The sequence below is a fragment of the Tenrec ecaudatus genome, chromosome 1 (genome assembly GCF_050624435.1).
Source record: "Tenrec ecaudatus isolate mTenEca1 chromosome 1, mTenEca1.hap1, whole genome shotgun sequence".
Taxonomy (NCBI): Eukaryota; Metazoa; Chordata; class Mammalia; order Afrosoricida; family Tenrecidae; genus Tenrec; species Tenrec ecaudatus.
In genome coordinates this window covers 100759427-100784061 of record NC_134530.1, presented here as the reverse complement: position 1 = coordinate 100784061, position 24635 = coordinate 100759427, and the positions used below count along the sequence as shown (strand labels likewise).

Genomic DNA, 24635 nt, shown 5'->3' with positions numbered 1-24635 from the left:
ATTACATGTGATTGATATGTTTTCTGTGAGGAGTCACTGCTGGAATATAAACACCTATCTTTATTCCTATTTGTATTTATCATGTTCAATACAACACTAATATAGAATGGTGATACTTCAGTTCAGCTGAATTAAAAACTGTTCACTGTAAAAGGCTTAGCATGAGCAAAGTTTTATTTAGCAAGTATTAAATTGTCCTGTTCTACTTTGTGATGTTATCCCCCACATGGTATATAGCTCACCTAAAATTGCTAAGCTGATGTAGATATGCCAAAGAACTGTGTTACTGAGACAGCCTTTACAACACATTCACAGCCATGTCTCTATTGAATACTCCATGCAACCAACAGACAAAAACTGTCCTTTTCTCTTCTCAGAAAAAAGCACCTATTCAGTGTTTAAAAGGATGACAGTGTTTTTTTAAATTGTACTGTTTTAAATATTCTACAGAAAATGTCACTATTTCCAGTACTAAGCCACCCGGGGGAGAGTATCGGTTGTGTCCTCACAGATCTGGAACATGCATACAGACCCCACCACGACACACCAAACAAGGAGGGCAACGCAAAGTACAGAGGTCTACACAAAGAGGCTGGACGACACGCTGGCCCAAACCAGAATTAGGCCGACCCCCACACTCGAAGGGAATACCACAGAAAACAAAAATAGATCGTCTGGAGTGGGAAAGGAACTGACCCACCAAACCACATCCAGAAGGAAGCTGAAACAAAAGAAGGAGAAAGGACGTAGTGGAGTACACATGGGTCCACCAAGCGCAAGGTCAATAGCCCAGCTAGAAGGGTCCATCAGACAGAGAGGGCCATTCAGCTGGCCACACTACAAGATGTGACATCCTGCACCAACACATGGCCCTACACGGGACAGCACCTGAGACAAAGTGGGAGATGTGCGACTGAACTGACCCCACCACACTGAGGCAAACACTGGGGGCGTGCAATGAAGCAGCAGAGGAAGCAGAGTAAAGGGATCCCGAGGGAGTATAAAGGATGGACTTCTGGGCCAGGACGTGGCGCCTCACAAGCTACACCTAGAAAACACTCCTAAAGGCCAACGAACTACTAGCAATTTTTCTTTTAATATTTGCTATCCTTTTGTTTTGTCTTTTTTTATTTGTTTTTTTTACCTTGTAAATTTTGTATATTAGTGACTTTTCTGCTTATCAGCATGTCGATGTTGCTTCTGTCAAAGCCATGTTCTTTTGTGCCACTTGGGTGCTATCAAAGTCATCTGCATTAGTATGCACATATTACTATGTCAGCAGGTCCACCTAGACAAGATAGGCTGGACAAATAATGAGAGAAGAAAACAACAGGACCAATGGTCCTGGAGGGACGTGGGAGCGTGGGAGGTAGGGGAAGGGAGGAGGTGTCACCCAACACAGGGACAAGGGAACAGCGAGTGGTTCAAAACCAGAGGAGGGAGGGGAGGGGAGGACTGGTGGGGAGTGACCAAGAGCAAAGTAACTGAGAGGAATTACTGAAACCAGAATGAAGGCTGAACATGGTAATGGGATGGGAGGAAAGCGAAAGGAAGTGGAGGAAAGGAGTAGGAGGCAAAGTGCATACAGAGAAGCCTAAATGCAGACATGCACATATGTAAATATATTTATGATTATGGGGGCAATAGACTTATATGCATATATTTATAGGTTCTGTAGTAGGGTAGCAGATGGACATTGGGCCTCCTCATTCATAATTCCCCAATACAATAGCACCTCGCCCTGCTAAACAGTCATTGCAGGATACCCACCTTCCCGACATGATCACTGAAGACAGACCTGTGTGTAAGCAAACATGGTGAAGAAAGCTGATGGTGCCCAGCTATCAAAAAGATATAGCATCTGGGGTCTTAAAGGCTTGAAGGCAAATAAGCGGCCATCTAGCTCAGAAGAAACAAAGCCCACAGAGAAGAAGCACACGGCCTAAGTGAATACAAGGTTTTGAATGGACCATGTAGCAGACACCAAGGAACAAAAACAATCATTGTGTGATCACCTTCCTCACATAATCGCTGAAGACGAAAGTGTGCATAAGCAAGTGTGGTGAAGGCTGATGGTGCCCGGCTACTGAGAGATATAGCGTCTGGGGACTTAAAGGCTTGAAAGCAAACAAGTGGCCATCTAGCCCAGAAGCAACCAAGCCCACACAGAAGCAGCACACCAGCATAGGTGATCGTGAAGGGCAGAGGAGACCAGGTCTCCAACAACAAAGGAGGGGTGGTGGTGAGAACCACATCACCGTGAAAGAGGGGGAGTGCATGATGGGGACCCAATGCCCAGCTATAGACAGCTGGACATCCCTTCCAGAGGGGTAGTGGGGAGGAGATGGGTCACTCAGGGTTCAGTGTAGCAACAATGAAAATAAAAAACCTTCCTCTAGTTCCTGACCCCAATTCTACTGCGGACCTGGTTATACCAGAGGATGTACAGCAGTGCAGTGGGGATCTGGAGGCACAGGGAATCTAGTCAGACGAACCCCTCAACACCAGCGGTGGGAATGGCGACACCAGGAGGGAAGGGGGTGTAGAAAGGGAGAACTGATCTCGGAGATCTATGTGTAACCTCCTCTCTGGGAGATGGGCAATGGGGAGGCGGGTGAGGGGAGACGCCGGGGAGTGTAAGATAAGATATAATAATTATTTATAAACTATCAAGGGACCAGGGGTGGGATCGGGTAGGGAGGGGGACAGGTGAAAAAAAGGGAAACCGAGCTGATTCCAGGAACCCAATTGGAAGGTGAATTATGAGAATGACGAGTGCAACGAATGTACAAGGGTGCTTTGCTCAATTGATGTATGTACAGACTGTGATAAGAGCCTTATGAGACCCAATAAAAAGATTTTTAAAAATTTCCCAGAAGCAGCAGAGCTTGATGAAGATAGTATGTTCTTCAGTCAAGATGATCTAGATTGAATCTTGACACTCTGACTTACTAGCTGTGCAAATTTGCCAAAATTATTTCATTTCAGTGAATTTTACCTACCGTATATACTCGAATAGAAGCCGACCCAATTATAAGCCGAGGTACCTAATTATTACCTGGAAAACCGTTAAAACTGATCGACTCTAGCATAAGCCTAGGGTAGGAAATGCAGGATGTGAATTAACACAGAGACCAGAGGGGAGAGACGGAGCACAGCCACAGACACATCCTTACCAGTTCAGCTGCTGGCATAAGTGAATCACTATGGGTGCTTCTGCGAATTGGAGCCGTCCATGTCATAGGATGGCTCTGATTGGTTAGATGTGAGTAAACAAACATTCAAAGCCCTGCAGTGTCAGGGGGGCTTTGAATGAACAGGGGAAGAACAGCAATCATCTGCGAGATGGTGCACCTCACTGGGGTACCGCTGACCCATGTATAAGCCAAACCCCAGTCTTTCAGCCCATTTTTGTGCTAAAAATCCTGGCTTATACACCAGTATTTATGGTACTTTGCAAAATGAGTGTAACTCTTCCTTTAATGCAAACATTTCAGTGGTTTCATAATGCTTACATGAGACAATGGGGACCACAGTGTCTAAAAGCCTGTCCTGTGAGTTGTACATACTCAATTAATAAAATTATTGATGCCGTGACTATACAACGGCTTACACTTAAACATATATTGTTTATTTCCCTAAATTGTGACTCTATCTTTCATTTTTAATGAGTCATATTTTTTTCAAAAAAGAAATCCAGGTTAAGTAGAGTTAATGGTTGCCGAGCAAACACGACAGAAAAAGACAAGGAGAAGATCACACAGAGGAAGTTCTTCAATTTGAGAGATAGTTGGGGAAATAATTGTATCAGTCACCTTCCTAGTCACGAGTAACAAAAATTCAACTTATTTTTCTTGATGCTAAAACCAGGAGATGGATTTGCTCCTACTTCAGATATCTAAAATGTACATTTGGCTATACGTATACTCAAACCATGTCCTCAGGATTCTGTGTATCATGCTGTTCTCTTTCTCTATGTTAAGCATCTTCTAAGAAATTATCTTTCACTTGGGAAAAGGCACCTGTGAGAGATCTAGGTTTACACATGTTTAATTATTACAACCAGAAAAAATAAGGTAACTCTCCCCCCCCCCACCATATCTAAATAGTTATTTGTCAGAGTCTGATGGTCAGCAGTTTGAATCCATCAGGTGCTCTGACTAAGACAAGGCTTTCTACGCTCAGAAACCAAAACAGCACTTATACCTGATCCTATATGGTGGCTACGGGATGGCTTCAACTCAATGGCAGTGAGTTTCTGGATTCTTTTATAAAAGTATATGACAAAATAACAATCTATAAATTATCAAGGGCTCATGAGGAAGAGGGGAGCGGGGAGGGAGGGGGGAAAAGAGGACCTGATGCAAAGGGCTTAAGTGGAGAGCAAATGCTTTGAAAATGATTAGGGCAAAGAATGTATGGATGTGCTTTAAACAATTGATGTATGTATATGTATGGATTGTGATAAGAGTTGTATGAACCCCTAATAAAATGTTTTAAAAAAGTAGTTACTTCATAAAAAGATATTAAGAGTCTCAGTTTGGATCCGATGCCCACAGTGGACTGTTTTCTGTGACTACAACACAAGAATAATCAGCTAATTTATAATGTGTTACGTGACTATTCCCATGACAAGAGAGGCAGGTCCCTTGATTGAAGTTCCACTAAACTCAATGGAATACTAATAAGGAATTTCTGATTGAAAACGAGACTCAGGGCAAAAAGGTAACTTTGCCTTTGTGCTTTCAGATCACATATTCTATCCAAATTGTCAAAAGCCATTGATTAAGTTATCACAGCAAGATTTTACATTATAATTCTCATGAATGCTAAAGTGATGTGTATGGTGCCTTTGGACCCTCAAATAGAGAGCTCTGGCCTCTTATGAGTAGTCTAGAAAGGGTGTTCAAGAGAAGATGCGTTAACTGAATGAAAGTAGTAGGTGTGGTGCAGTGCATTACTGATATAGCTCTTCTAGTCACACCCCGTAACTCCGACCAGATAACGGCTGCAACCATGTATAGACTTGTGGGGATTAGTCAGTTTGGCTTTAGGAGCAAAGATCTTACTACTTTCAATAAAGAATATGCACCAGAGTCCCCTCTGACCATAGATAAGGTATGTGACTCACCTTGCTATTGTACAGAGTATATTGGAAAGTGGATTTCTGCAGATGCAGTTAGATTAAAATTTAATGCCTTGCCCACTTGATCTCCCACTTGATTCATTTTAAAATTGTTCTAGCTTTTAATATTTTCTGCTTTCTGTTCAACTGAGGTTTTATCAGGCTTTCCTTCATTATTGCTAGGTTTTGTTTTGTTCAAATGTTTTTCTGTATTTAAAATCCAGGATAATAAGTTTATAAAGACAGTGACTGGATTAATGACTACTTGGGGATGTGGCAGGGGACGTGGTAGGGAAATGAGGAGCTAATAACAATGAGTGCAAGAATGAAGAACGCATTCTAAAATTGATTGTGGTGATGATTGTACTTCTGAACATAATTGAACTATTGAATGTTATGATATGTGAATGATATGCCAATAAAACTGTTAAAAATAAAATAAAAAGACTATGCAAGAGTAGGGTGCATACACTGGGTTCCTAGGTCACTGTATGCCGCTTCCCTTCTACCCAGCAGCCAGACAGCTGTGACCCCAGAGGCACATGGGAGTGGCAGAGGTCTGGAGGAAGTTGACCTAGAGAGGCCTGCCTTTGAACTCAGCTGAGAAAAGGCACTCCTGACTAAAGAACTGTAGTCTTTGTATTTCTGATTCTTCATTGTAACTGCTATGTACCCTAAAAGCAGTTGTGAATATTGTCTGCAAATACGGGGTGACCATTTTGATGGAGGTTGAATAGAGCATAAAAGGAAAGGATGCCTTTGGGGAGAAAAAATGTGTTTGAATTGTCAAAGAAAGTTGGTGTGTGGGGCATGTCTGACGACCACCTCATAGGAATTGGCATCGCTAAGGTTAAGATGTCACCACCAGGTCACTTTTACAGTAAGGAAAGAATGTGGTAAGCAGGTTATGGCATGTTCAAAACTGTGTGATGATTCCGAGAGGTACAATCATGAGAAACCAGTGATTTGCAGATCGCTGGGGAGGTGGGGAAATTAATATTGAACAGATTCATATGGCTTTTGCATTCTTCTATGTTAAAGGTAGGTTAATCTGTTTTAAGAAAGATGCCTCACAATGAAGCAGCTCAAATGAGACAAACAGCTTTTGATTGCTTACATAACAGCTCAGTTTTTCTAAACATGATGTCTTTTCAGGGAACTGGTCTCTTCTGATAAGATACTCAAGGTACAGGAGATGAGCCCTTGTTTTCCTCTTTTCCAAGGAATAGTGTGACTGTGCTTTTCTAGTGGGGATTGGTTTGTTCTTCTGGAATTCCAGGGTATTTTAAAACTCTTGACCAACACCATAATTCAAATGCATCAATTCTTCGTTAGTCCTACTAAAGGACACATGCATCAAATCTTCTATCCACCTTATATCCATATAAAGTAACTGAAATGATCAAAAATCCAAGGCTACGGTTGAGTGCACCTTAGACTTCTGAGTGATATCTTTGCTCTTTTAACCCTTTAAAGAGGTATTTTTCAGGACAGTCGCCTACTGCTAAATGTTTGATTTATGGTCTGTTGCTTCCATCTGTATTGCTTGATAATTAAGTAAAATGAAATCTCTAATTACTTCAATCTTTTATATACTTTCTCAGTTTATCATGTCATCTAATCATTCAATTATGAGAAATTTTGTTTTCTTTACGTTATTCTGGATTCCCTAGAGAAGTGAAACCAATGAGGTTTATAGATGTATATGTAGCTATAGAGGAAAATTCATTAATACTATAGCTCACACAGTTGTAGAAGCAGGCAAGTCATTCACAAGGTAGCCTGGAGGTTTCTCCCGACTCTAGTTGCAGTGGCGTTGATGAACCCAAGTTTGGCAGGTTTTGGGCTACAGAGAAAGGAAATGTAAGGTCAGCAGCTCTGGCTTGCGGCTGCAGAATGAACCCAAGGTCAGCAGGAAAGATAACAGTCCACTAATAACTCCCAGAACGGGCAGGCAACATGCAGATCGTTGGCTCAAGTCCAAAGAACCAGAGGTCTATAAGCCAGATTCAGCTCCCGGACCCAACAAAAAGCAAGCAAACTGCTCTACAACATCCATTTATATCGGCAGAAGGCCATATCCCCAAGGAAATTTCCTTTCAGTTGATCCCATCAAGGCTGTTACTGGAATACGGCGTGGCATCATACCCTAAGTTTCTTACAGCTGATTGGCTGCTCCTAAATTGACGTATCCTAATATGGGGGATTTCTATGTTTTCAGTGCTAAACTGCTGAGAATCCTGACCCAGCCAAGAAGAAGCAAAACCCATCACAATTCTGAAGACTAGTAGGATATTCATTACAAGTGCTTCAGTCCTCCTCTTCCAGCAAGCAAGTCTATGACCTCGGCATACCACAGGGTGTGAATGAGCCTCCAATCCTGATGCCATTTTCTTCTTCATCCTATCTTGGTTCTGTCAGATTATTTGAACAGCATACAGATTGAATGAATATGGCAAATGCATATCCTAGCAAACACCTGACTTTATCAAATAATGGCCTATTGACTTATGTGTAGGTTCTCCAAGAACAAAATTAAGCTCTCTAGTATTCCTGTTCCATAGTTTTCTGTGCTGTATGCAGTTTAACATACTTACATTGTCAATAAAACATAAGTAAAATATGTAAACATTTCCAGATTCATTGAAACATTATAATAGATATTCTTTCAATTCCTGCAGCCCCCCTCCCACTCCCAATGCTTTAAGTGAAGCTTCAACTTCTTTCTTCATTGCTATTAGTTCTTTATCTATGGGTTGAGATCAACTCAGTGTTGAGTTTTGAGGTTTTTATGACATCCAGTAATTGCTGGAAATTAACTACTTATTTTGGTAGTATGACTGTGTAATCCTTCCAATATATTTTGATGTGGCATAGTTCAACATTTTGAACTATGAATCCTTGAATATTTCAACCTGAGGCTTGAATTTTTCTATCTTTTTTTAAAAATTGAGATAGGTTGAGTGTATTTATCTCTTTTTGTTTATAGCTTCAGGTTTTTATTATTTAGTTAGACTTCCTTTAGTTTTATCTAGCTGCTTTTTAAAATTTCTTGTTAAGTGTGGGAAACTGAGGACTAGAAAGACAGTGTATTCAATCAAACTCTCTACACTCATAATTAAGACTCTGGTGAAGGAAGGCCTGGATATTTGTGAGTTAGAGATAACTCTGAGTCACATTCTTCATACTAAAATTCATTCCACAAACTTCTCCTTTAATAGTGCTACTTTAAAGAAGCCTGTTACAAGGCAAGCACATGTCTGCTCACTGTTTACTGAAGGCTCTCCTTCTCCAGGAACAAATACGTTCTATTGTTCTTCCCACACAAAGGGCAGTCAACTCCCCTCTGATGGCCCCCAATACAGGTCTTAGGTACTTCCCAAATGCGCTCAAGGATGTTTAGGGTTAAGACACTGCCCACCTTGTTACATACATGATTGACTGTGAAAGACAGTGCTCGCTTGCCCCATTGGAGAATACAATCACTCTCTTTCTTATTCCTGACTTCTGGAAAGGTGAGCACAGTGCACACTTTGTCTCTCTTCATTTTCCCTCAAATGCACACCCACTCCTCTGGACACTCTCAGTGAAGAGGCTGAGGCTAGACCTCACGGCTAAGCTCTTTTACTTCATCATTTCTTCCATTTGACTTCTCAAGAGGACCATTAGCTTCCAAAAGAACAAACAAATCTGTCTTGGAGGAGGGAAAGCCAGAGCACTCCTTAGAAGGAAGGACGGTGAGCTACGCTATGAACATGTTACCAGGAGAGATTGGTCCCTGGAAAAAGACATCATTGTGCTTGGTTTACATGGGGTCCTTATGAGTCAGAGCCTACTTGAGAGCACACATCAACAACATGCTCAAGAGGTAGTTTGAAAGTCTGCTTAAGGGCTCTGCTTTCTGCAAAGATGAGGTCATTCCACTACTCATCTGGTCTTCAGTCACTAGTGTTCAAGGAATCAAGCAAGGTGGTTTCTAAAATCTCTAGGGATTTCCTGGAATTGTTTTAATTGGTTTAACTTCTTCTTGTGCTTGCTTATGAGCAATTGATGGTCTCTTTAGCACTCATCCTTGACCTTGTTGTGAATGTTGATGCTGCTCTTCTTCACTATCACTTTCCACAGAATTAGTAGATTTGATTTTTGTGTATTTCATGTGATGAATTATATATAGAGTTACTCTCATAGCTGTTGAAAATGATGTTTACAATGAATAATTAGTTAGTCTTGCACAATCCAATCATGCAATTTCTGTCTCTGTTTCTGTCAACAAGGAAATGTTTTCAAACTTTCTTTGTTTCTAAATCTCACATTCTAATAATCAGTAATGACCAATACAAATTGATTGCATGTTTAATCAATTTCAAATGGCAGAAATTATTTTAAAATCCTCTAGTTTTTCATGTTCAGCATTATTGATTGCAATATGAACGTGTGTAATGGTCATACTACCTGGTATTCCTTGTAGGTATATGAATATTATCCTATCACTAACAGTGTTGCACTTCAAGATAGAGCTTCAAATATTCTTTCTGACAGCATGGACACGACATTATCCATCTTCAAATAATTATTATTAGCATAGTTTATTCAATTAAAAATGTCCATACCAGTTTTTTTCTCACTAAAACCTATTCATTTTTTCTTTATACATTCCATTTTAGTTTTGATGACTTTCATTCAGTTTTAATAACATTCATATACTTTACACTCCTTTTATGAATGAATCTTTGCTTTGAGTCATGCCATATCAGAAAATGAAAATGCTGAAATCTTTACTCCATCCATTTCATTCAGAATGCTCCAATTTGAGGAATAAATTCCTCTTCCGTGGCCTTTGGGTAACTTCCCACCTGAGCGGCTCCTCCTCTAGCGCTGTATTGGACAATGTTCCATTGTCATCTATAAGGTTACCACGGGCCAATGTATTTTTTAAAATCATTTTATCTGGGGCTTGTATAATTCTTATCACAATCCACACATCCATCCATTGTGTCAAGCACATTTGTACATTTGTTGCCATCATCATTCTCAAAACATTTGCTTTCTACTTGAGCCCTTGGAATCAGCTCCTCATTTTTCCCCTCCCTCCCTCCATCCCCTCCCTCATGAACCCTTGATAGTTTATAAATTATTATTATTTTGTCATATCTTACACTGTCCGACGTCTCCCTTCACCCACTTTTCTGTTGTCCATCCCCCAGGGAGGAGGTTATATGAAGATCTTTGTAATAGATTCCCCCTTTCTACGCCACCTTGCCTCCACCCTCCAGGTATTGTCACGCTCACCACTGATCCTGAAGGGGTCATCTGTTCTGGATTCCCTGTGTTTCTAGTTCCTATCTGTACCAATGTACATCCTCTGGTCTAACCAGATTTTTAAGGTAGAATTGGGATCATGATAGTGGGGGGAGGAAGCATTTAAGAACTTGAGGAACATTGTATGTTTCATCGTTGCTACACTGCACCCTGACTGGATCGTCTTCTTCCTGCGACCCTCAGTAAGCGGGTGTCCAGTTGCCTACAGATGGGTTTTGGATCTCCACTCTGCACTCACCCTCATTTTCAATGATATGATTTTTTTTGTTGTTGTTCTTTGATGCCTGATACCTGATCACTTAGACACCTCATGGTCACAAAGGCTGGTGTGCTTGTTCCATATGGGCTTTGTTGCTTCTCAGCTAGATGGCCGCTTGTTTATCTTGAAGCCTTTAAGACCCCAGATGCTATATCTTTTGATAGCATGGCACCATCAGCTTTCATCACCACATTTGCTTATGCATCCATTTTGTCTTCAGTGATCATGTTGGGAAGGTGAGCATCATAGAATGTCAGATTGTTAGAACAAAGTCTTCATGTGTTGAGGGAGTACTTGAGTTGAGGCCCAATGTCCATATTTAACCTTCATTGTTAACATATAGGTATATGCCCTTGATTAAGCCCCAATAAGCACCCTACACCCTTCTCTCCATTGATTTTAGTTCAACTGTAGTTCCTTTGTCTCTGCTCCGCTCCTTCTTTCTCCCACCCTCCCCATCTCCTGTATCCCCTCAGAACCATTGGTTCTGTTCTTTGCATCTCAGAATTATTTATCCTGCCTATCTTAACTAGATAGATATCCAGATACATTAATAATTGTAAAAAGCAGGCAAAGCCAAATAAAACAACAAAGGAAGTCAAGACAAAACAAGACATACAACAAAAAGAAAGTCACTGGCAAAAATGGAAAAACCTATCAATAGTTAAAGGTCTGTTTGTTGGCCTTTATGAGCGTTTTCCAGGTGAGTCTGATGGTGTGCCAAACTCTGTCTCCAAAGTCTAATTTTGGTATTCCCCGGGGGTTTCATCACTTTGGTCCCCTTGCTGTCCTGTTACATGCACTTAGTGTTTCTCTCCAGCATGATGGGGTCAGATTGGGCACAATTCCTGCACTGAGTCTCCAGTGTTGTCCCCCGAAGTGCTATGGTTTAGTGAGGGACACTGTGTCTCATGGTGGGGCCGGCCATATGGTCCTCACTGTGTGCTGTTTCCCCCGAGGGGGAATATTGTCAGGGGCTTGGTGGACCATGATGTCCTCCCCTTCTTCTCCATCACTTTCTGTCTCTCCCGTGTGCTCTAATCAGACACGCTCCTCTCTCCAAGCTGTAGTCCCAGTGCTGTCCTCTGAAGTGCATTCTTCTAGGGGAGCGAGGTTGTCCACATAATTGGGATTGGGGCCAGCCCCACAGACCTCTCTGTTGGTTCCCTGGTACATGTGGGTATGTTGTATCCATATCTTGGTGCACCAGGTTGAAGCCTGGTTTCTCTGTCCCTCTCCTGTGTAGATAAAAACAATACCCTCCCCTTGGAGGGTTAGTGCCCTGCTCCCCCTTACACATCTTGTTTTGTTTATTTTGTTTTTTTCTCTTTCTTTCTCCCTACTATTTAGTTGACTGCTGTATATATCCCTGGATTGGGTTTGGCCCTTACCATAGTAGCTCACCCCAGAGATGTATGTACATAGTAGCTTTTCCCATATTGCCCCCACCCTTTTTAAGCTTACCTCAGTCGACTCATGCTGTGCTTGTCCTCTTGTGCTTGCCTTACTTCACTTAGCAAAATTTCCTCCAGTTCTTCCTATGCAGTGATGTGCTTCATGAGTTCATCACTGATTTTTAGCGATGTGTAGTACTCCACTCTATGTTTGTGCCACAATTTTTTAATCCATTCATCTGTTGATGGAAATTTGGGTTGTTTACAACTCCTTACAATTGTGAACTGTGCCACAATGAACATTGGAACACACATGTCTGGCTATGGTTTTTTTCTTGCCTCTTCTCTGTATATGTCCACTAAGGGGGTCCGGGGATTGCTGGTTGTATGGTAGCTCAATGTCCATCTGTTTAAGATATCACCAAATGTATTTCCATAGTGGCTGTACATATTTACAGGTCCACCAGCAGTGGATGAGAGTTCCTATTTTACCACAGCCCCTCCAACACTTGTTGCTTTTGAATTGGACTATTTTTGAAGATGTTAATTGGTATCTCATAGGAGTTTTAATTTATATTTCTCTTATGGCTAATGACTGGGAACATTTTCTCATATGTTTATTGGACATTCGGATTTCTGTCCCTGTGAAACTTCTCTTCGGGTTCTTTGTCCACCTCCTTAGTAGGAACTTAGCTTTTTTTTTAATTGAAAGTTTGCAAAGTATTTTAGATTTTAGTAATAAGGCTTTTGTCTGATGTGTCATTGCTAAAGATGTTTTCCAAGTCTGTGAGCTCTCTTTGTGAATTCTTTCGATATACACAGGTGGTTTATCTTCAGGATATCCCACTTGTCAATTTGTGACTCCTCTGTATTTGTATCCTTCCCTATTTCCAATAATCTATGTATCCCTGTGCCAAGCATCTCAGGTTTGTTCAAATTTCCTCATTAATGGCCCTAACAGCGTGGGGTTTTACCTCAAAATCTGTGATCCACCTTGACTTTATTCCTGTGCATGGAGTAAGATAAGGGACTTGCTTCTTTTTTTGTGCAGGTAGATATCCTTTTTTCCAGCACCACTTATTGAAGAGGGCACCTGCTTCCCATTGAATATTTTTGAGCCCTTCCAAAGATCAGTTGTCTGTATGCTGATGTTTTTATTTCTGGGGGTTCAGCTCTTTTTCCTTGTTCTGAATATCTGTTGTTATATGAGTACCACACTGTTTTGACCACTGAGGCTGTATACTATGTGCTACAGTCAGGTAAAGCAAGCCCTCCCACTTTATCCTTCTTCTTGAGGAATTCTTTGCTACTTCTGGGCTTCTTCCCTCTCCATTTGAAGTTGGTAATCAGTTTTTCCAATTATTTGAGCAAGGATGATGGTATTCATATTGGGATATCATTAAACTTATATAGTGACTTGGGCAGAACTGATATCTTTACTATATTGAGTCTTCCAATCCATGATCATGGGCTATTCTTCCATTTGTTGAGGTCACTCTAGAATTTGGAAACATTTTTCAAACTCATCTGTTTGTATGCTGACAGCACCTTCCTCATTCTTTTCTTTGCCTTTTTTACACCCTTAAATCTCTGTCCTTTCATATCCCTCTTCATTCACAGAAACAATAAGAAGTCTCATGGAGTAAGGTAGGGTAAGTAAGGTGCATGGAGCAAGAGAGACATGCTATTTTTTGCAAAAAACTGATGCACTGAGATGGCTATGTGAACACGTGCATTGTTGTGGTGGCAAAACTGGACCCCCGTATGCCCCAAATCAGGTCTTTCTTATATTCAGACTGTTACACAATCTTCTCAGAACCTCAAAATAGAATGCTTAATTAACAATCTGACCTTGTGGAACAAACTGCAAATGCACTATCCCCCTCACACCAAAAAAAAAAAAAAAATCAGCATATGTTTTTCGGAGATAGCCCCATGTATGGACTTTAAAGAAAACTTAAGAATCCATCATATGCTTTTAACTTTGCAACTAAATAATGATAGTATTAACTCGTGTGAGTTTGCGCACATTTCCTATTACTTGAATTGTTTTAATCAATAAATTTTAATGTTCATCATAAATTCATTTAAGTTAGCATGATGACATATATTTTCATTTTCTTATGAGTTAATAGAGTGGGCCCATATATAACAGCTTCTCAGAGTCCTTTTTCTAAGATGCCCCCCTCTTCTCCCACATATATATGACTGGAAAGCAGCATCCGCTCACCTTGGACATAGTTTGCTCACCCAGGAGTATGACCGTGACACCAGTTATATCAGTAGGTTCAGAAGGAGTTATCAAAGTAAGAGTTGAGAGATCAGTGTTTGTCTGGGTGATTAAAACTGTTCATTTAAATTTGAGCTGAGTCTTTGCAGAGGTGATTGTTTTGCAGAGAGTAGGATGAAACAGAGAAAAAACAGAAAATGGAGAGAAAGTTTCCCTGATCTTTGAAACAAATGAGCTTAATAACCCATCTGTATCCGTCAGACACATGGCTCCGTACATATAAACCTGCTTTATAACTTTCAGCCACTGCGTATTTTTTTTAGAACTTGAGATCATTCATTGATCAGTGGTGCCCTATATGTCTATATGAAAATGTGGAGGGGGTAGAGGGGAATCAGATCAAACTTAAATTACCCAAAATGACACTAATAACACTGCAAAGTAAGGTCTTCTAGATATTGTTTTTGAATCGTGGATATTGAAAGTACTAGGGACTGCCAGAAGAATGAACAAAGCTGTCTTGGATGAAGTTGTGGTAGTTACATAATCTGGTATCAATCTGAGAGGAGTATGAGTGAAGGGGTAGAGTCTGGCCTGTCAATCAAGATGTAACCAATGAGGCCTCTTTGTGGGCATGCCCTTCTCCTGAGAATTCTGGGAACTCCAGGATTTCCTACTTGGAGGCAGTAGAGACTCTCATGACTTACTCCCTTGGAGACTCTCGACTAACAAGACACATGGCACTACACTGATGGATCCCATGCCCTGGAAACTGGAGGAGCTATGTGGAGACTCCTGCCAGCACTAAGATGCTTACAACACAACTGGATCCACAGACTTTCTACCCACTGGCCTGTGATCATCCCACTGTTAGCGTCATTGCATGTGTTTTGTGAGGCTGAAGAGGACTTTATATATTGGTGTTGGACAGATAGGCTAATGTTGGACTTATGGGCTTGGACTGGACTGGATTGGATGCTTTCTTAAAGTACAAATTACCCTTTATATAAAACTCTCTCTTAGACATATATGGGTTTCTATGGATTGGTTTCTCTAGTCTACCCAAACTAACACAGAAGTACAGCCTAAATTCTCCATAGATGTAAAGATGGTGAGACTTTGGACATGTTATCCAATGTTCCTGGAAAAGGAATTCATGTTTAGTAAAATAAAAGGGCAGCAGAAAAAAGAAAGACTCTCAATGGAAAGGATTGACACATCCAACAGTGGGTTTCACCATACTAAGTATGATACAGGACTGGGTAGTGTCCATGTCTGTTGTACATAATGGTCGCTGTGAGTCAGAATTGATTACATGGCCTCCAACAATATCAACAGAGATAATGCTTCCCATTAATTTCTGAGTACTACCTTCATTCCTATCTTGATATTTACTAAGTCTTCAGATCTTTTCTGATGTATTTCTTATGTTACACAAGTTTTTGAAATTTACAAATAAACATTATCCTAAGATAAGAAATTGATGCTTTTAAGTTTTCATATCATATGGTCCAGTACTTTTCTTTCCCTAAATGAAAAGTCAATTTAAATGTTCTAAAGAAAGGAGCTATTTGGACAAAGACAGTTTCTCAATCATGAAAGTCATTTAGAGTGAAAAAAAAGGTTAATTACAGGAAGATAGGCCACAGAACCTCTCCATACAACTTCAAAAAGTTTCCTGGGATAAGGATAAATATCAACATGGTACTTTAGAATTAGAAGAAATATTTCACAAGACAAATAAAATTAGGGGTGTCTTTTAACTTTTTCAATAATATAAAGCATATTGAATCATTTTGGGACTTCGCTGAACAATTTTCTACTGGGTCCTAAAGTTGTTGCTTTACATTTTTTCCTAATCATTCAAGCACAGTATATCATCATTTATTCCTGATGGCAGACTTATAAGGCCTAGGGAAAAATATGCAGTCTTGGAACCTATGTCGAATAACATTTCAAAGAAGAGTAAATCTAATTTGAGGGGGGACGTGGGGAGAGGTAGTGCATAGCTTATTGATACTATCATGCCTGGACAGATGAGAGGCTTCACAAATAAACGTTTTTGTGTAGTTTAGTATATTTCACTACACTCTTCATTTTGTTTACAACCATGTAAAACAAAAAATATATATTATATAAAATATAATTATACTTTGTTTATTCTTTAGCCATGGACATCACTAGGATCCAAGCAGAGTTTTAAAAAAAGCACTTTTACATAGGCGCATTTAAATTTATGTTACACATTCTAATATAAAATCATGGGGGCTAATTTTTGGGGCTAATTTATTCAGTTTTCAAGAGAATTTTATGTTTAAAAGTAGATTTTTCCAGATGACTTTTATCATCTTTGTGTATAATGAATAGCTCTTATGTTTGTGAAAACTGTACTTATTTTATAAGAGCTATGAATGCAGCGAAAAGGAACTGCTGAGTTTGTCTGTTTACCCCACCACCTGCACCAGAACCTAAAGAGGCAGCTTCTGCCCGAGACAGCCTGGGGGCAGTTCGACTTCATGCTACTGGGTCCCTGTGAGTGGGGATGCAGACTGTCAAAACAGACAACAAGTTTGTCTTGGACAAAGAACAGCCAAAATGCAAGAGGAAAGGGTGGCCAGATTTTGTCTTACATAATTTGGACATGTTGTCAGGAAAGACCAGTTCCCTGCAGAAGGACATCAAGCTTGCTAAAAAGGAAAGGCAGAAAAAGAGGAAGAATTTCAATAAGATGTGTGGTAATGACATAATCCTTTGTCAATTTGAGAGGATTCAGAGTGAAGGGGTGGAGTCTAGCCTGTCAATCAGGTTACAGCATGATGACATCATTTGGAGGCGCTAAGGAGATAACTCACTGGAGGTGTGATATAAGCTCCCTCCCTTAGAGAATCTCTACTGAGAAGACACACGGAGCTATGCTGATGGCAGCGAGAGCCCTGGACCTGGATGAGCCACGTAGAGACCCATGCCAGTACTGAGATGCTTCCACCATCACTGGATCCACAAGACTTTCCACCTATTGACCTGTCATCTTCCTGCATTCGGCATCATTGCATGTGTTGTGTGAGTCTGAAGAAAAATTTATAGACTGGTAATGGACATATGGGCTAATAATGGATTTATGAACTTGACCTAGACTGGACTGGGATGTTTTCTCAATATCCAATAGCTCTTGTATATAAAGCTCTTTCTTATACACATATGTGTGTTTCTGAATTTGTTTCCCTAGTCAACCCGGACTAACACAAGATGCACTGATACAGTGGCTGAATAACATGGTTCAAACATACTAGCAATTGTGAGGATAACATAGGACTGACGGTATTTTGTTCTGTTGTATATAAGCTATCTATGAATCGAACCATCTGGCTCAAAAGTACCTAACAACAACCAGAAACAGAACTGGCTTCTCCCACAAATCTGTGGGACTCTAGGAATATCAGTTTGAATAAAATTAAAGAATGGGAAACAGGAAAGATGAGAAATGAACTTGGCAGAAAACAGACTAATTGTCACAGTCGCTGTAATAATGAGCAACAACTGTGAGACTGAAGCAGGAGGATGAGCTACATTTTGTTCTGTCGTACATATGGTTGCTAAGAGACGGACGCAAATTAAATATTCCAATAACAACAGCACTCAAGGTCTACCAGGTGGATTATTGTTTATATTTTTAATGTGGGTAGGAGAAGGCTTTAAATGCTTTCCTATTTTCTGCACTCACCAGAATGCATCAAAATACATATTTTACTATGAAGAATTTTGCTGTGGGCATTTTCCCAGAATATTTAGTCTACTATAAACCTAAAGGCAAAATAAAAATTTTTGCATTTTATTCTCAAGAATATTTCAAAATATATGTTTATTTGATAGAAAGTTTTTAACCTGTGAATTTACTCTGTCTTTACTGGATTAATTAATTACTATAGCTATATATCACATTACTACTGTAATAATACTCATTTTCAGAGTTAATTTTATCTTTGCTCAAGAACATATTATTCCCATTTCTTTTAACTTCTTTATTTAAACTGTTATGACATAGACATTTGTTAGGTGATTCATTTCTCTTCCAAATGTAAAAGTCAATTTAAAAATGACATTTTCATATGTGTATATAAAAATGTCAAGTCTGAGTTGTTCTTTTATTTTTTTCACAAATGTCTAGTTTTAAGTAAGATCAAATTAATTTCTTACTACTTTTACTCCTGTTAAATTAATTTCATAGAAGTCCTCTAGGTGAATGAGCTGTGTTCTACTGATGATTTTTGCTCTTGTTTTATTCAACTTACAAGAGATGGATTAAAACTCCTGTGCTCAAACACATGAGCGATTTTGAGAATGGTATTGTTCTGGGAAGCTTTCCTTTCATTGTACATCTCTTTATGAGTTGAAGTAAATTCATAGATAAATATCTTGAGTAAAATAATTAGCTTAAAGTTTGATGTGAATTGGACAGTGAGATGCATTACTAAATAATATTTTTGCTTTTAAAATGTCTAAAATACATAATATTTTTCTTATTGATATTATTAATATTATCATTGTATCACTAATGATTAATAAAGTAATTTTAGAACTACACTCAAGTTATAAGAACATATTTTCTTTATTAATATGTAGTAATGAATGAGTAATAGTAATTGCTTGGATAAATTAAGAGCACCCTCCATAAATTAGTTTTGCTATGATGCTGGGTGTGCTTTTAAAAAGCATGACTCATGGTGAGAGCAGTGATACTGGGAGGGTGGAGGGAAGGTGAGGGAGAAAGGGGGAACAGACTACAAGGATCTACATATAACCTCCTCCCTGGGGGACAGGCGGTGGAGAAGTGGGTGAAGGGAGATGTCAGACAATGTAAGATATGACAAAATAATAATAATTTAATAAACATATCAAGGGTTCATGGGGGAGCAGGGAGGGGGATGGTGGGGAAAAATGAGGAGCTCTGATACCAAGGGCTCAAGTAGAAAGCAAATGTTTTGAGAATGATGATGGCGACAAATGTACAAAAGTGCTTGACACAATGGATGTGTGGATTGTGATCAGAGTTGTACAAGTCCCCAATAAAGTGATTTAATTATTTTTTAAAAAGCATGATTTATTTGTTTTACAAATTTGGAATATTCACTTTTTCTGTAACTGCACATTCAGATTTTAAGGCTTAAAGAATCATTACATGTGGAAATAAAAGCTTATTGACTCAAACAAAATCAAGCATTTTCTAAAACTTTCAAAAAATATGAATTTTAGAATTGTTTTCTCCCGATAGCATTTGCATTCACAAACAAGCACACTAATGGGAATGAAAGAATCAGAATCAACAGATCAAGTCAAACCAAGGTCAGCAAACCTTGTAAGTCATTATAATGAATGCCTGTCAGCAAGTACACATAAAAAAGTTTGCCTGGCATCGCTTGGTTGTTAAAAGAGACATCTAGCATTTCACCACAGCTGGCACCTCTGACTTCACATAGCGAATGCAGACATGCTGACCACAGCAAAGGGGAAGGCAGAATGGAGCCAGTGTGGAACTGCACAGGGTGCAAATATTATCCAAGCGTTATTATTGACTGCACCCCCATCTGCCAAGAAAGCCCAAGTGATTACATACAATATGTGCTCTCCTGGACACACTTGTAGCCTCTCTTCTCCCTTGTCTAGCCCATATTATTTTCTTCTTCCATAAATTAACTCTATGTTACATACAGAAAATGATCCAGCTGCTGTTTAGAACAATACAGTCGTTTCAAAATGCAAATGCTAAATGAGTTCCATACAATTCGCACGCATGCATGCACACACGCTTACACGCACAGAAATGTAACAAAAAGAGGAGAGGGACCTAGAACCAGGAAAGGTCTTTTGTACCAAGAATGACCTTGATTTTTCATGGTGGGCTTTTTTCTTTGAACCTCAGCCTATGAATGCATAGTGAACTATATAAAATATTTGGTTGTGTGTATATTATGTATACAGTATGTGTATATATAGCATGTATAATTATATGTATGTTGTGTAGAAAAATTAGATGGTATCTTTCCATTCAAAGATCTATCTCTCTACCATTGAGAAGACTCTTCCCCCAGAGTGAATAACACAGGACTGAGCTTTGCTTTTAATCCATTAACTCACCACCATGCTGCAACGAAGTAAATGTTCTTAAAGTGGCTCTTAAATCCACTCCTTATAACTTCCACCAAATGATTGGGGGCGGGGGGGGGGGGGCTATGCAAACGGTGTGTGACCTACTAAGAAAGCAGATCAGTCAGTTCTACTTACAGATCTTCGGGCTTTAAGAATGAGTCATCTCAGAAGCAGGAAGATAAAGAAAAGTCTCAGGATGGTCAAGAGAGACCCCACTGGAGCACATCCTGCATCTCTGTCTGAAGAGGCAGAAGCTGAGACAAGAGGCACCGGGACAGAGCAAAGGAGCCAGGCCCAAACGCGAGGCAAAGACAAGGAGATTATGAGACAGGACAAAGGAACTCTGCTCAGACTGTGAGGCAGGATAGAGTTGGGCTGGTGTCCTCTCCCAAGGGATTAGGGGCCATGAGACGACATTGTGGAGAGGCTGAGGCTACGGAGAGACTTGGCTCCTGGCTGAGGAGAGGTGCTGCTGTGGATGGTCTGTGTTCTCATGTGTGACGTAGCCTGTTGACGTCCCTGATGGCCTCTGCTCCGTGCGAGCCCGGTGAGCTCTGTGTGGCCATGGAAACAGATGAACGAATCCAGCAGGAATGCGGGGTCCTGAAAAGAATGGTTGGGGTCAGAAACAAGAAGAACGATGCGGGGGGGGGGGGGTCTGTCTGGCCTGTCTCATGGTAACAGACCTTGGTGGGGGAGGGGTTGGACGAGGTGGCATAGATGTTCCACGTCAGGGCTGCTCACAGGGATGTGGGCAAGTAGAACCATCAGCTGCACCTCAGGAGAAAGAGGGGGCTTTCTACTCCTGTTAAGAGTTACAACCCGGGAACTCGCAGGGGCAGTTCGACCCTGCACTGTAGTGTGACAATCGGTTAGCTTGGACTCAATAACAATGAGGATTTTTTTGATTTGGTTTAGTTTGCATAGACAGAGGGGGTCAGATAGAGCCTCCAAGCTGTTATATGCTTTAAAAAAAATCCACTCCCATGGATTTGATTCTGACTCATTGTCCCATAGGAAAGAATAGAACTTCAGATTTCTGAGGCTATGATCTTTACTAGAGCTGAAAGCCTCATCCTTTTCTCTCAGTTGGTAGTTTTGAACTTCTGAACATGTGGTTAACAGGCCAAATTGCACTGTACCACCAACCAATTTATTATGGCTGAATTCTTCATCTAAAATGGACTAATCAAATTAATTTTTCCAATTCTTGGGAATTAGGACCAAGATTGAGTGGCTGGACATTAGTATATTTCAACCTGCACCATGTTTTAGGGGGGAAAGGACCCCAAATTCAAATATATCCTATGGAGACATCTTTCAGTCTTATATAGAACAAAGACCAAACATCCTAGACCAAACACCCTAGACCAATAATCCAGATGAGGGAGATCATCAGCATGAGGGTATAAAGGATTCACTGCCACGTGGCTAATTAAATAGAGCATAGAAAACAAAGAAAAGTGACACTAATTCATGACCGGCAGCAGATAAATTCATCACAAATCATCACATCACCCAGAGCAGTCCACACAGAGGGAAAGGGGCCTGGACTGGGATGTGTACATGACTGGAAGGTCGAGAAGTTTACAGGCTTGGTCTGCGGCCCTCCTTCCACATTGTGTGTGGTGTTATGATCCTGTGGCCCTGGCACCCGATTTCCACTAGCAGCACACCCAGGCAATGCCTTCAGGGGGAAACTGCCTTCTTTAGGTCGTCTAGGGAAGTTAGCATTTTCTGTTTGAAAACACATTTTCCTTGGAGCAGTGGTTCTCAGCCTGTGGGTCATAACCCCTCTGAGGGTCAAACAAACCTTTCATAGGAGTTGTCTGATTCATAACAGTCGCAAAATTACAGTTATAAAGTAGCAACAAAATAATTTTATGGGCAGGGGGTCATCACAACATGAGGAGCTGTATTAAAGCGTCACGGCATTAGGAAGACTGAGAACCACTGGTTTAGGGGCAAAGTTTTCTGAATTACTCACTGGCTCATGGTCAGAATGAACTCAATGGAAACTGCATGTTCAAAACTGGAAACACAGTGGTTCCCAGTGCAAAACAAAGTGCTCCGCAGAGCAAGAGCATATAATTTAAGCTCTAATAGATACTTAAGCACTCTTGTGCAGCCACATTTCATTAAGTGGGCAAAGAAACAAAGAAAGCTATACCACAATATAAAGCCCTTAAGATTTTAAAAAATAAAGCAATTAATTGGATAAAAAAAGAAAGTATTTAGGGCACTGGACAAAATCTACATTTAGCCATATAAAATTTGTAGTTAAAGAAGCCCCGATAGCTTCGTAGACAATGCACTGAGCTGCTAATCACAAGAGCAGTGGTCGAACCCCCCAGTCCCTCGGCCAGAGAGAGATGAGGCTGTTCACTCATCACGATGTAAAATTTTGGAAATCCAAAGGGGCAGTTCGACCCTGCCCCATAGAATCTCCAAGAGTCAGTCAGAATCGACTCAATGCAGTATATTTTGTTTGGTTTTATTTTATAGCTAAGAAGCTCTGGTAGTGAAATGGATTATACATCGGTTAGCTAATAACCAGGTTGTTAAGGAAGATAAGAAATAAAGATGGGTGGGAAAGGAAAAAGAAGAAAACCTACCCACATAGATGTTTTGATGTTATGAACTATGCAACTATATAGAGTGTGTTTTCATTGTATGTGTTATATTTCACCATTAGATATGACAAAATAACAATCTATAAATTATCAAGACCTCATGACGGAGGGGGAGCGGGGAGGGAGGGGGAAAAAAGAGGACCTGGTGCAAAGGGCTTAAGTGGAGAGCAAATGCTTTGAGAATGATTGGGGCGGGGAATGTATGGATGTGCTTTATACAATTGATGTATGTATATGTGTGGATTGTGATAAGAGTTGTATGAGCCCCTAATAAAATGTTTTAAAAAAAGAATGTTTTAAAAAAAGAATAAAATGTTTAAAAAGAGAGATAACAGAAGGGTTACAGCCTTAAACCCCTCCAGATTTCATACCCAGCAGAACTACACACTGGTCTGAGTGGTTATAAAATGAAGAAACAGAAAATCAAAACTGACACAATTTTTTTTTGTGATGCACAGTCTAGTATCAAATCAACAAACAAAACAAAACACCACCCTAAGGAACAGTTCCATTCTGGCCGATAGCATCTCAGGGAGTCTAAACCAATTAGAAAGCAATGAGCTGGATATGTGGGGTACCAAATAATGGATTTCTCTGGATTCCTGGACTCTCAAACAGATGTTTCAGATTTCCAGGGCAATCCGGTGACACCAAGGCAGAGAAGTGAGACTGGCAGAGTGAAATGTAATGCCCCTTCACGCAGCATGTTCCAACTTAGCATCCCCACTCCTCCTCAAGCGTGTGCGGCCTTAAGCAAATGACTGTGTCATTCGCCTGCCAGCTCCCTACTTTAAACAGAGAAACAAGTAACAGGGCCTAAGTGTCAGTATGAGAAGTAAATAAAGTGAGAGATCATCTTTGCTTTAGCATGCATAACATCTTGTCCGTTGTAAGTGACAATAGTGTCAGAGCTTCTTTCCTGGGCACTCACAGTTGAGCTTTACTTGGGACTTTAGATGAATACACAATCATATTAAGAAGGATGGGGAGTAGTGACAAAGGTCCCCACATGTTAATGTTTCTTAATCGACTATTCCCAAAGGCCCCAGAGGTCTTTCAGTACAATTAGCACTGTAAGAAGAACCATTTTTTATTCCTTCTAGAATCAATTTCCATTATGTATCTGTCTAGAATATCCTATAAAGCAATAATACATGCCAGTTATTGATCATTAACTAGGTAGTAATCAGCTAACTTATTATATTTAATATCCATTATAATCCCCTGATTTATCCTTTCTTATTCAATATTCTTACTTCAGCTTCACATTTTTTTCTTTTTTAGCATTATTTTATTAAGGTAAGTTGATAGCTCAGAGGTTAAAGCACTCAGCTGCTAACAGAAGGTTGTTATTTTGAACTCACAGTTGCTTTGGGGGAAGAACATTTTGTAATCTGCTTCTGTAAAGATTTACAAACTTGGAGACCCTGCAGGTTAGTTCTTATCTGTCTTATAGGAGCACTCTGAATCAGCATGGCTTCCTGGCAATGGGTTTGTCTTTTATTCTTATTTTAATACTAGGACATTTGAG

General features: G+C 40.1%; 1 pseudogene; it reads left to right on the top strand.

The window, feature by feature from the left end:
* LOC142431908 (elongation factor 1-gamma-like) overlaps positions 1 to 24635 on the top strand; it is a 69077-nt pseudogene that overhangs the window by 6874 nt on the left and 37568 nt on the right.